Below are 14,504 nucleotides of genomic sequence, written 5' to 3'. Positions count from 1 at the left end.
CCAAAGTAGTTGGGCACAACATGCACCGACCGCAACATACTTAGCCTCAGTAGTAGAAAGGGCTACACAATTTTGCTTTTTAGAACTCTAAGACACTAGGGATCATCCAAGGAATTGACATGTCTCCGAAGTGTTTTTTCGATCTACTTTGCAACCGGCATAATCGGAATCTGAATACCCAAGTAGATCAAACTTAGAGCCCTTAGGATACCACAAACCAAGGTTAGGAGTATGTACTAAATATCTCAAGATTCTCTTAATGACCACTAAGTGACACTCTTTTGGGTTAGCTTGAAATCTAGCACACATACATACACTAAACATAATATCGGGCCTAGATGCGCACAAATAAAGTAGAGAGCCAGTCATGAAACGATATACCTTGGTATCCATGGCTGTCCCTTCAATGTTGAGATCAAGATGTCCATTGGTTGGCATGGGAGTTTTGATAGGCTTGGCATTCACCATGTCATACTTCTTGAGCATATCATGGGTGTACTTCATTTGACTAATAAAAGTTCCATCCTTCACTTGCTTGATTTAAAATTCGAGGAAGAACTTCAACTCACCCATCATAGACATCTCAAATCTCTTCATCATGATCCTACTAAATTCCTCACATAAAGTATGATTAGTACTACCAAATATTATGCCATCAACATATATTTGGCACACAAATATATCTTTACCAACTTTGTGAGTGAAAAAGGTAGGGTCGGCTTTGCCTATTTCAAAGCATTGTTTAAGCAAGAATTCCTTAAGGCATTCATACCATGCTCTTGGTGCTTACTTAAGCTATAGAGCGCATTTTGGAGTTTGTAGATGTGATTGGGAAACTTATGATCTTCAAAGCCCGGTGGTTGCTCAACATAGATAAGTTTTTGAATAGGGTCATTGAGAAATGCACTCTTCACATCCATTTGATATAGCTTGAAGTTGTGATGAGCAGCATAGGCTAGAAGCATTCAAATTGCTTCAAGTCTTGCCACTGGTGTATATGTTTCTTCAAAGTCTAAGCCCTCTACTTGAGTGAAACCTTGAGCAACCAACCTTGTCTTGTTCCTTGTCACCACTCTATTATCATCTTGCTTGTTGCAAAAGACCACTTGGTATCAATGACATTGGTATTGGGTCGTTCCACCAAAGTCCACACTTAGTTTCTTTTGAAGTTATTGAGCTCTTCTTGCATGGCCATCACCCAATCGGGGTCTCTAAGTGCTTGTTCTACCTTAAGAGGCTCCAAAGAGGAAACAAACGAGTAATATTGGTAAAAGTTTGCTAAATGTGAATGAGTTGTTACCCCCTTTCGAGGACTCCCAAGGATGTTGTCAATGGGATGATCCTGTTGTATTGTTTGCCTTAGCCTTGGATGATCAATGGCCTCTTGTCCATCTTCTAGATCTTTATTATCTTCTTGCTCGAATATGGGTTGTAGGTTCTATCCTTGAATCAGAGTTGGACTTGCTGCTACTATCAGAGGGAGTGCGGCACTGTCGCTCTTATGTGTAGCACTGCCGCTCTACTTATTTGTAGCAGGGGTCGGCTCCCCCTTAGCATTAGGTACGTCAGTGAAACTTTGTTCATCAGTAGTTTTAGGAACCTCTACTTTAGTGACTTCATCTTCTTGTGGTCTTATATCACCAACAGCCAATTGCTTGATTGCTTCACATAGTGGATCCTCCTTTTCTACAACACTTGAATCAACTTGCTCCACGTGAGAGCCATTAGATTCATCAAATGTCACGTCTACCACTATTTCAACTCTCCCGGAGGTTTTGTTGAAAACACGATAGGCATGCTCATTTGATCCATAACCAAGAAGAAAACCTTTATCAACTTTAGGTGCAAACTTAGAGGTTTTGGGTTTCTTATTAAGTATGAAACACTTGCACCCAAATACTCTAAAGTAGGACACATTTGGTTTGTTATCGGTTAGAAGCTCATATGAAGTTTTTTCAACTTCTTGTATAGGTAGAGGCGGTTGATGGCATGGCAAGCGGTGTTGATGGCTTCACACCAAAAGAGGTTCGGCATCTTGTACTCATCTAGCATTGTTCTTGCCATGTCAATTAGTGTACGATTCTTCCTCTCTACTATATTATTTTGTCGAGGGGTGTATGGAGTTTAGAACTCATGATTGATGCCTTCTTCATCAAGAAACTCGTCAACTTGGGTGTTCTTGAATTTGGTCCCGTTGTCACTTCTCATTTTCTTGATGGGGAGGCTGAACTCCTTTTGAGCTCTTCTAACAAAAGTCTTCACTTTGTCTCTAACTTGACACTTATCAAACAAGAAAAATACCCAAGTGAAATAGGAATAATCATCAACAATAACAAGACCATATTTGTTACCCCTGATACTTAGGTCAGCGACTGGTCCAAATAGATCCATGTGTATAAGCTCCAATGGTTGTGTCATGGTCATGATGCTCTTTGGTGGGTGAGGTACGCCAACTTGCTTTCTGGCTTGACAAGCGCTACATATCCTATCTTTCTCAAAGTGAACATTTGTTAGCCCAATGATGTGTTTGTCCTTTTGAAGTTTGGCCAAGTTCCTTGTCCCAGCATGGGCTAGTCGACGATGCCAAAGCCACCCCATGCTAGATTTTGCCAGTAAATAAGTCTCAAGATTAGCTTTACTTTTGTTAAAATCAACTAGGTAAAACTTGTTCTTTAAATGTCCCGTAAAGACAATAGAGGAATCCTCCCTTCTAAAGACTTCCACACCCTTATCCATAAAGAGATAATTGAAGCCCATCTCACATAATTGAGAGATGGACAACAAATTATAACCTAACAAATCAACATGTAAAACATTTATAATTGAATGCTCAAGGGTTATAGCAACTTTACCGAGACCAATCACATTCCCCTTAGAGTTGTCTCCAAAGAGAATATTTTCATTTGAGTCCATCTTTGGGGTATATGATGAGAATATACTCTTTTTTCCGGTCATATGATTTGTACATCCACTATCAAGCACCCAACTTAACGCACCGGAGGAGTATGCCTGCAAAACAGATTTAGTTGCTTGATTTAGGTCCCCAATTTGACTTGGGGCCTTGCATGTTAGTTATAAGAAATTTAGGAACCCAAATAGAAGTATTCCTATATGTGTTGGCTTCCTTTCCAATATATTTGGCAAACACCTTTCCACTACTATTGTTCCTTAAAACAAAACACGAAGTCAAGCTTTGTCGAGGTGGTTGAAACTTTGGTTGGTATGCATATTTGTTCATAGTGCCCCACATTGATTCCTTTGGCTTCTGCAGAACCTATTTCTATTGGGACACCTTCTTCTTGGGCTTTGTTTGATCAAGAGTAGAATTGGTAGCATTCCCATTTTTGCGGGGAGCGGCATAGCCAGCCTTCACGGCGGCACTACCACTCTGGACTGTGGCACTACCACTGTCTATGCAGGCTGATCTATACCAACTCTTTCTTTCCTCTCAAACTTGACACACTCATAGCCATTTATAATCTTTCTTCCATTTGTCTTGGCTCCTGTAGTGTGCCTAAGCCCATGCTTGATTGAGGGGTGTCTCCCTTGCTTGAATTGAGGCACTTTTGAATCATTTGCCTTCTTGTCACTTACTTGAGCCTTACCACTCAAGCAGCCCTTGCCAATGATCTCATTGAGTCTAGCAATTTCTTTTCTCATTGCCTCTGTGGTTGCAAGGTTAGTGGAATAAGCATTCAAATCAATATTATAACATTCTCCACAACCTTGACTAGTGGAGGTAGTAGAGGCATCCTTTACCTTAGAGGGATGTGAGTTGCTATCCCAAAGAATGTTATATTGCAGCTCAAGTTCTTTGTGCTTTTCATCTAAGTCACGATACTTATTCTTAAGAGCAATATTTTTTTTCTTTGTGATAGCATGGTCCCTTGTTCTTTGGCCAAGTCCTTGCACAATGATTCCACCTCACTTCTCTCTAATGCAAGAGCTTCCTTGCTAGCAATGTAGAGATCCTCTTGTTGGATAAGAGTTTTCTCTCTAGATTCTAGCTCGTCTTGGACACTCTCTAAGTCCTCTATTAGTTTAGTGATGAATATTTTGGTCTTTCCATCTAACTTCTTAGTTAATTTATTAATTTCTTTATCACTAGATCTATCACTAATATCACTACTAGAGATATCACTAGGAGGTGGAGGAGCTTTGGCCTTGTATTTAGATTTTACCTTCTCACCCTTTGCCATAAGACAAATGTGAGGAGAGTTGTAGTCATCATCGGACATGTTGGTGAAGAGTCTTGGTGAAGAAGATGGCTCATGGATAGCAATGGTTGCAACTTTCTCATCTTCTTCACTTGAGCTTTCAATAGATGAATCATATTCATGCCCAATGTGAGCTTCTCCCATGTTTTTCTTACTCTTTCTCCAGTCGGCCTTGTCCTCCTTCTCTTTCTTATACTTGTTCTCCTTGATCTCATGTGGGCACTTGGCAATAAAATAATCGGTGCTTACACAATTGTAGCATGTCCCCTTCTTCATGTTTGGAAACTTCCTATTTACTACCTTGTACCCTTGCTTCTTCAACCCTTCATGAAACCTCCTCATAAAGAGAGCAACATCATCCACTTTCTCATATTGGTCATCATCATGTTCACTCTCACTAGAGGATGAGGTGGTCTCTACTCTTTCTTGAACTTGCTTGATTGCTTTGGGCTTGCTAATTAAAGCTTGCTTGTTGGTCTTGGACTTGTTTGTAGAGCCTTACTTGCTTGATTTGTTGGCCTTGAGAGCTACATCCTTGTTGATCTTGATGCCTTCTAGCTTTGCTTGCAATTCTCCAAACTTCTTCCTCTCATTTGCTTCTTCTCTTTGCATACCAAAAGTCAAGATCCTCCCAAGTACATCATTTGGTGTGAAGTACTCAAACTTCTTGTCTCTAATTAGAGTTACTACGGTCTCATTTCTTGGTGAATAAGTTCCCAACATAATCTTGACAACTTTGTGATCATCTAGCTCATCACAACCATAGCCTCTAATATTGCCCACCAGGTCATCAACCTATCAAACATCTCTTGTGGCCCTTCTCCATCCAAGATAACAAATCGATTGAGCTTGGACATCAACAAATCAATTCTTGCTTTTCTCACTTTGTCAACCTCTTCATGTGCAAGATGTAAAGTATCCCAAATTTGCTTGGCAACATCCACACCAATCACTCTATTGTACTCATCACCATCCAAGGCACTAAGTAGCACACTAGTAGCTTGACCGTTAAGGTGGATGATTCTCATTTCTTCCATGGTTGGATTCTTGGGATCAACCAGTGCCTCAAATCCATTGCAAACAACCTCCCAAATGTCAGGATGAAGACCTATAAGATAGGCTCTCATCATGATGAGGACATGACACCCATGCATATGGCCATGTTTAGCACATGGGATGGAGGGGTAGGAGGTGATGAGGACTTGGACACCCTTGCTGGCCTCCTACCCCTCCATACCATGTGCCAAACATGGTCATATGCAACATGGTCATATGCATGGGTGTCATGTCCTCATCACATCAAGTGCTTTCACTTGGCAAAGTTAGTCCCATCGAAATGAGGAAACTTGCTTGCGAGCACATTGATGAAAGACTTGTGATCATGGTTAGTCATAGACATAAAAGAATAGTTAAAGAATACGTCAACATATTTGTTGTCGCCATTCTTCTTGCCCTTTCCTTTCTTATCCTTCTTGCTATGCACTTGATAGGACTCATCATCATCACCATCTTCAGAGCTACTAGATAGCTCACTTGAAGATGCATTGGAGGCTTTTGCTTTTTGTTCCTTATTCTTTCTTGCTTCTCTTCTTTTTCTTCTAGCTTCTCTCTTGAGTCTTCTTTCTTCTTTTCTTGCTTTCTTCTCTTCTAACCGCTGCTGCTCCTTTTTCTTCTCCTCTCTTGCTTCTCTTTTCTCTTTTCTCTTTTCTAGCTATCCTTCTTCTTCTTTCTTTGTTTTGAGCTTTTTTGGCATCGGTTGCCTCTAGCTGCTGGAGCGTGGAGTTGCTCGCTGTAGAGGCACTAAGCTCATTGTCGTTAGTGTTATGTAGCCCAACATCCTCTGGATCGACGTTGATGGGCTTTACAACATCGGATCCTCCCCTAAGCTCCATACCTCACACGGTGAAGCGCACACGAGTAACCTTACTCTGATACCACTTGTAGGATCTCTGGTACGCCTAGAGGAGGGGTGAATAGGCCTATAAAAAATCAACTCAAACCAAAGTCAAATTCACCCACGGCACTATCGCTTTGTGAGAGCGGCATTGCTGCACCTGTAGGAGAGATTAGTTCACAGTTCAAAATCTTCCCAATGAAATTTAGATCAGGTATATTTCTTAGCTTCCTACAGGATAGTAGATCACAGATCAATAACTGAAAGTGGTGGCAACACCACATACAAGTAGATCAACCTCAAACTCTAGAAATCACCTCAACAACAACAGGAACACAAGTGTAGCAACAGAAGCACAAGATGACACAATGATTTTTCCCATGGTTCAGCTCGCCACCAAGGCTTGCCTAAGCCCATATTATTGAGGTATATCACTAAGGCTTAGGGGTTTTAAAATTCATAGGCCTTTTAAAATATAACCCTGCGCCTATGAATTCCTTTGAAATTTAGGATTTTTGAGGATTTCTCCCTTTTATTAATTCAAAGGGCCTCTTTTCACTGTTTGGGACACACAAAAAGACCAAGCTGCCCCTCTCTCTAAATGAACTAAGTCACACTTCTCTCCCCTATTTCCCGTCGCGCCTCCTAGAGAACTGTGACCCCGCACCAAGAGCGCAGTCGAGCGAGCTCCCTACCATGAACGTAGAAGGCTGCCGTTGGCCGAGTCCTACCGCGCCAGCGAACACCCTATACGTCCTCTGCCTTGTCATCCCCACCTCTAGTCATCCCATCCGCCCCACCTCCATCCACCTCGGTAGGAAAGCGCCAGCCAACAACAAGTCACCCTCCACTATTTGACGGGTGAAGGGGCTAGCCAACAGCAGGCCGCCCTCCATAGCAGCTCCTCTCGGGTAAGAGCCCCAATCCCAAACCTTCTCACTGTACTGCATATTTATGGTTCCTGGTGATTTGGGGCACAATCTAAGTTGTGTCCTTTTATTTTTTATTGGTACCTGGTAGAATTGATATGGATCCAGATGGAGCATTTAGATTGTGTGTTCAGTTTTCTCCATTCATAGCTAAGTTGAATGATGGCTGCTCTATTGATGTGCCATGCAAGTGTGATGAATGGGTTGTGGATTGTCGATATTATACTCTAGAGATGCTATGAAGTGATTTAAAAGCTAGGGTGAACTGGGGAAGTGGGCAGCAGCCTATGATAAATGAATTTGATATGAGTGGTGGTGGAGAAAGGAAGTTGTTGGATGATACAGATCTATCACATGCATTTGTTGAAAAGATGGATGATAAGAAGTTGTTCTTATTTGTTGATGTTGAGGACAAACCCATAGAAATGTTTTCTAACTCAGCTGTTACAGAGGCAACAGTGAGTAATGTGGGCCAGGATAATGCCATAGAACATGGGGAATCGAGTAATCCTGCTGTTGTTTCTCATGAAATTGATTAGCACAGTCTGGAGATAACTCCTCTTGCTGAAGACCAGATTGGTACTGCACTTCTTGTGATGGATGAGGAAACAATGTATGAGTTTGTTGGGCTTAGAGCAGAGGATGAGAGAGCTTGTAGAATCTCTGGTATGCCTAGAGGGGGTGAATAGACCTATAATTTTTTTAACTCAAACCAAAGTCAAATTCACCCATGGCACTACCGCTCTGTGAGCGTGACATTGCCACACCTACAGGAGAGATTAGTTCACAATTCAAAATCTTCCCAACAAAACTTAGATCGGGTATATTTCTTAGCTTCCTACAGGGTAGTAGATCATAGATCGACAACTGAAAGTGGTGGGAACACCACACACAAGTAGATCGGCCTCAAAATCTAGAAATCAACTCAACAACAATAGGAATACAAGTGTAGCAACACAAGCACAAGATGACACAATGATTTATCCTATAGTTTAGCTCACCACCAAGGCTTGCCTAAGCCCATGTTGTTGTGGTATACCACTGAGGCTTAGGGGTTTGCAACCCTACCTCATTCTCAAGTCAAGAGAGTGAACTCTTGAGATGAAGGATGATTTTACTTGCTGCAAGAGGTGGTTACAAAGCTCCCGGGGTTATCACACAAGTTGGCAAGTTCCATGGGCGATGCTCTAGCCGGCTAGGAGCCAAGCTCCAAGAGTAACAAACATAACCGTTGGCTAAAACGTGAACCAAGTGCTCTTTAGAGTTTAGGAATCAATGGAGTTGCTCTCTAATCGAGTTTTGGACCCTTATCCCTCAAGGATTGATGGGGAAATCAATGGATTTACTTGGGGGCTTGAGGTCAACAATGGAGTGAGAGAGAGAGAGCTCCTGCTCTATTTTTGGGCGTGCTAAAGTGAGAAAGAAGAGAGCAGGTTACCATTGGGGAGAAAGGGCAAAGGTATATATACCCCCTAGCCCCCTACGATCACTTAAATCATAGATAGCTGTTGGGAAGGAAAGGGTAAGGTATATATACCCCTAGCCCTCAACAAACACTACACCTAAGAGGTCATGCGAGACAAAGCCCATGACCTCAAGGTTGGGCGAGACAGAGCCCCCGACCTTGGGGTCAGGCGAGATAGATCCCATGACCTTAGGGTCGAGCGAGATGGATCCCGCACTAAGGGGTCAGGCGAGACGGAGCTCGCACCCAAGGGGTCGGGAGAGCCGAAGCCCGGGACCAAGGGGTCGGACGAACCTCTTTTCAAGTGCGGCAGTGCCGCACCACACAAGATAGCAAGGGTAATAGTGAAGTGTAAACTATCATGGTTGTGAATCTAAGGATGCACATGGTTGTTTGAGCACTTTGTAGCACATATTAGCTTAAGTATTGTGCCCCCCTTTATAGTATGACTTTTCCTATACTCAAATTCAACATATAAAAGAATTTAAACCTCATTTGAGTTTGAAGCCATCTACATTTATAATTGGGGGCTTGTCGACAAAAGATGCTCGGTAGTCCACCAAGGGGTATCCCACGATGGTAGATTTGTCATAGAGGTGAGCGAGATTAGGAGCGAGATGGTAATACAAGCACCAAGACACAAGATTTAGACAGGTTCGGCCATCAATATGACGTAATACCTACATCCTATGTTCTGATGTATTGCATTGAGATGTATGGATTGTGTGTGCTAGGGGACCCCTGCCTCTCCCTATATAATCTGGAGGGACAAGGTTACAAGTAAAGTATCCTATTTGGTACTATACAATGTCTTGCGGTGCACGTCGAGCAGCGCCGTGCACGTCTTGATCTTGTGGGCCGAGCCACCTCCGATGGTGTGGCCCATGTCTTATCTTGAGGATACCGGGGGCCATACCCCCACAGCTAGTCCCCGAGCCTGACAGTAGGTGACGTAGTTGTGTGGTGCCAGGGTCAGAAAGTAGAAGAACAGCCGAGCAAGCAGCCAGTCCCCCAGCGTAGCCTTGAGATGAGAACAAGCACATTCATCACAAGGTGAAGTGTGCCCGCTTAGTCCTCGAGCCTGCTGGAAGATGAAGAATGAATCTTGTAACAGGGTCAAAGAAAAACAAGCCTAAAAGCTTACCGATATTGTCTGACATGCACGTATCAAGACCCCAAACGTGCTGCCCAAGATCAGCACCCTGATCCGAATAGCATGGAGCAGCTTGATAGCACACCGACGAGACATAGCAAGATCCGAGCAGCAAGGGAGTCCTCGGCGTCGCTGGCATTGATCGAGCATCGAGCAGCGAGGAGTCCCTAGCGTCATCGGCGATGACCGAGCACCGAGGAGTGAGGAGTCCCCAGCATCGCTGGTGATGTCCAAGCACCGAGGAGCAAGGAGTCCCCGGTGTCGCTAGCGATGACCGAGCACCAAGGAGCGAGGAGTCCCCGGCATCGCTAGCAATAATCGAGCATCGAGGAGCAAGGAGTCCCCAGCGTTGTTGGCGATGATCGAGCACCGAGGAGCGAGGAGTCCTTGGCATCACTGGTGATGACCGAGCACCGAGGAGCGAGGAGTCCCCAACGTCGCTGGCGATGTTCGAGCATCGAGGAGCGAGAAGTCCCTGGTGTCGCTAGCGATGTCCGAGCACCGAGGAGCGAGGAGTCCCCAACATCGCTGGCGATGACCAAGCATCGAGGAGTGAGGAGTCCCCAGCGTCATTGGCGATGTCTGAGCATCGAGGAGCGAGGAGTCCCCAGCGTCGTTGGCGATGACTGAGCACCGAGGAGCGAGGAGTCCCTGGCGTCGCTGGCGATGTCCGAGCATCGAGGAGTGAGGAGTCCCTAGCGTCGCTGGCGATGTCCGAGCACTGAGGAGCGAGGAGTCCCCGACGTCGCTGGCGATGACCGAGCACCGAGGAGTCCCTAGCATCACTGGTGATGTCCGAGCACCAAGGAGTGAGGAGTCCCCGGCGTCGCTGGCGATGACCGAGCACCAAGGAGCGAGGAGTCCTCGACATTATTGGCGATGACCGAGCACCAAGGAGCGAGGAGTCCCTAGCATCGCTAGCGATGTCCAAGCACTGAGGAGTGAGGAGTCCCAGCGTCGTTGGCGATGACCGAGCACCGAGGAGCAAGGAGTCCCCGGTGTCGCCGGCGATGATCGAGCATAGAGAAGTCCTCAGCATAGGTGGCGATGTCCGAGCACCGAGAAGTCCCCAGCAAAGTTGGTGATGTTCGAGCACCAAGGAGTCCTCGGCGTAGGCGGTGAGGTCCGAGCACCGAGAAGAGAGGAGTCCCCAACATCATCGGTGATGACCAAGCACAGAGGAGTCCTCGGCGTAGGCGGCAATGTCCGAGCGCCAAGGAGTCCCCAGCGAAGCTAGCGATGTTCGAGCACCGAGGAGTCCTCGGCGTAGGCGGCGAGGTCTGAGCGGCGAGGTCCGAGCACCGAGGAGTCCCTGGCGTAGGCGGCGAGGTCCGAGCACCGACATAGCTGATGACGTCCATACAGTGAAGTGTGCCCACTTAGTCCTCGAGCACGAAGTATCCATGCACTAAGGAGTAACCGGCATAGCTGGCGATGAAGAATGAGCGACGAACAGTCTGGTCAACTGGTCGGCGACGAAGTGAGCATTGAGTAGAAGCGACTGGCGAACAATCCGATCAACTGGTCAGCGACGGAGTCCATGAACCAAGCGGTTCGACCAGTTGATCGGTGGAGAAGTCTGAGCACCAGGTGGTCCAATCACCTAGATGATGATCCTACAATACAAACATGTAGAACGGGTAATACATGATATAAAAATATATGAACTTCGGAGAAAAAAATAGCGTATGTAGCTCGGCGATTAGTTAGAGTGAAGATGTATTTATATTTAATATAAACCGCCTGACCAGTTAGTGTGTAATTGAGTCTCCAGCCCTAGCTAGCCCATAGTCCATAACGTCGAGCACAGAGCCCGTGCACGTGTAGGAGGAATAGGTGTGACCAAGGAGCCGCTGCCGACCACCCATAACGCAGAGCGCGGAGCCCGTAGCACGTGCAGGGAGGAGCCGGAGACAGGGCCATCTCTGGAGGCGTTCGAGCATCAACGCGACTATTTGGGGGTTCAGAAAATCATTTGGAGGGCAAACATAGATAAAATAGTTTGGAGAAATATTATGGCGATATACGGAGATTAGAGAATATTTAGAAAAATATTAAAGCGTGACTTAGCTTTGGATGGAACGACTGGTCGGTGACGTATGACGCTATCTGGTCGGCGTTGACGGCGAGCACCTAGCGAGTGGTGAGTTGTTGGTGAAGGTGACCTTGGAGGTGGTTCCGAGATCGGATCTGCTGTCGCGGGGGCTGGTGTAGCCAGCGATGAATCGTCATCGTGGATCGGCATGGATCTCCACCGAAATTGACGACGAGAACATATTGTTGATTTGAGGTCCATCTGGCTCGCCATGGATCAAGCGCACACCCTTACCTAGCGCGCCAACTGTCGACAAAAGATGCTCGGTAGTCCACTGAGGGGTATCCCATGATGGCAGATTTGTCATAGAGGTGAGCGAGATTAGAAGCGAGATGGTAATACAAGCACCAAGACACAGGATTTAGACAGGTTTAGCCGTCAGTATGACATAATACCTACATCCTATGTTCTGATGTATTGCATTGAGATGTATGGATCGCGTATGCTAGGGGACCCCTACCTCTCCTTATATAGTCTAGAGGGACAGGGTTACAAGTAAAGTATCCTATTTGGTACTATATAATGTCTTGCGGTGCACGCCGTGCACGCCTTGATCTTGTGGGCCACCTCCGATGGTGCGGCCCATGTCTTGTCTTGAGGATACCGGGGGCCATACCCCCACAGGGCTCCTCCATTTCATGTAGCATCCTCGAATATAAATTCTCTGCTTGTCATCTCGATAAATCTCATTAGTTCTCTAATTGCGTGGTCATTATCACCAAAACCCACAATTAAGGCTTGATTGCACTTTCAGAGCTAAACAAGCTAGTATGGCGGCTGAAAAGGAGAATGCAACTAATCTTGATTATGTGGACCTACAAGGTGCAAAGTTGTTGGTTGATGATCATGTACCTAGTGAGGATTCTATTTTATATGACAGAGAAAACCCTCCAATGCAAGTTGGAACCATATATGCTAGTATGAATGAGTTCAGGGCAGTAGTGCGACAACATGCTATAAAGGAACAATTTCAATTTGCAACAGAGAAATCTTGTAAAGATTTGTTCAGAGGGCACTGCAAAGCTGAGGGTTGTCAATGGTCTATTGTAACAAGGTTGATGCGAGATCAGCAACAAGTCATGGAACTAACATCTTCACATGCAGCATGCTAACTTAATATATTATGCACTCTTGTAAGTCATGCATGTATGTTATGATACTAACATTTTTGTTTCAATTTCACAAGTTACATTGAATAAAGGAAAACATTTTTGTCCGTCTACTGCAAGAGTGAAAACCAAGATGGCAAAGTACAAATGGGTAGCAGAGAAGGTCCGTCTAAAGAAGGATCCAAACATGGCTGCAACAAAACTGCAGAAGGAGTTAGAGGATAAGTATCAAGCCAAAATTGAGTATGCATTGTGCATGGTGCATCTTGGTAGGGATGTTGCAAGACAACACATTTTTGGCACATGGGAAGAAAGTTTTGGATATTTGTTCAACTTCAAGGCAGAGATTGATCTCAGAATGCCAGGAAGTGTTATAGGGATAGAGGTCGTGAATAAGGAGGAAGGCGTATTTTTCCATAGATTCTTTTGTTGTTTGAAACCAAGCATTGATGCTTTCCTAAATGGTTGTCGGCTATTTTTGAGTATTGACTCTACAACTCTCAATGGTAAATGGAATGGACATCTACCTTCAGCTACAGCACTAGATGGGCACAACTGGATGTTTCCAGTTGCATTTGGTTTTTTTTATGGTGAGACTACTAATAACTGGACTTGGTTTATGCAGCAACTGCAGAAGGCAATTGGGAATCCACCTCACCTAGCTATGAGTTCAAATGCTTGCAAGGGCCTAGAGAATGCAGTGAAGAAGGTATACCCTTGGGCAGACCACAAAGAATGTTTTGTCCATCTAATGAAGAATTTTAGCAAGAGGTTTCAAGGGCCTGCATTTGGGAGAATGTATCCTGCAGCTAGGACTTTCCAACCAAAATACCATGAATACTTGATGCAGAAGATGTATGAAGTAAATTAGAAGGTTGAGCCATGGTTGAAAGCCAATCACAAGTTGAAGTGGACGAGGAGCAAATTCTCAGAGGCAATAAAGTGTGATCATATCACAAATAATTTGGCAGAGGTTTAGAACAATTGGGTGAAAGACATTAAGGACCTTCCCATAGCTGACCTTGCTAACACTCTGAGGTCCAAATTTATGGAACTGTATGCAAGAAGGAGAAGAATAGGTGAGAAATTTGAAGGACATGTAATGTTACCAATTGTTGTCCGCCAACTATATGCAATGAATCGGTAGTTGGACCACTTGAACATAGCAGAAGGTGGAAGGGAGGAAGTAGAGGTGACAAAGGTCACTGCTTCACATAAGATCATAAGGCATGTGGTTAATATTAAAAACCATGTATGCACTTGCAGGGAGTGGCAAGTCTCAAGTAAACCATGTCCACATGCTTTGGCACTCATCACCACATGTAGAAATCCTAAGATGTAAGAGGACCTGGATCCTTATTATTCACTGTACCATTTTAGACTAGCATATGATGGTGTGATCAAACCACTTCCTAATAAGTCTCAATGGGTGAAAGTGGATCCTGGATTCAAAGTGCTACCACCACTCGGTAAGAGAGAGGTTGGAAGACAAAGGAAACTCAGAAAACCTAGCTGCATTGAGAACAAGGGAAGCAAGCCTAGGGGCAAAGGCGCGTGGCAAGTGAAGTGTCCAAATTGCTTGGGTCTTGGCCATAGGTCTACATCCCCAAAGTGCCATCTCAATGGAACAAAGAAGAGGTAA

At 44.8% G+C, this 14,504-nt stretch overlaps 1 pseudogene; it reads left to right on the top strand.

The window, feature by feature from the left end:
* Positions 1-7,327: 7,327 nt before the first annotated feature.
* Positions 7,328-14,504, top strand: LOC136466400 (uncharacterized; annotated as a pseudogene).

Source organism: Miscanthus floridulus, chromosome 1 (genome assembly GCF_019320115.1).
Source record: "Miscanthus floridulus cultivar M001 chromosome 1, ASM1932011v1, whole genome shotgun sequence".
Taxonomy (NCBI): domain Eukaryota; kingdom Viridiplantae; phylum Streptophyta; class Magnoliopsida; order Poales; family Poaceae; genus Miscanthus; species Miscanthus floridulus.
The sequence above is the reverse complement of the archived record's forward strand: the minus strand, read 5'-3'. Positions and strand labels throughout refer to the sequence as shown.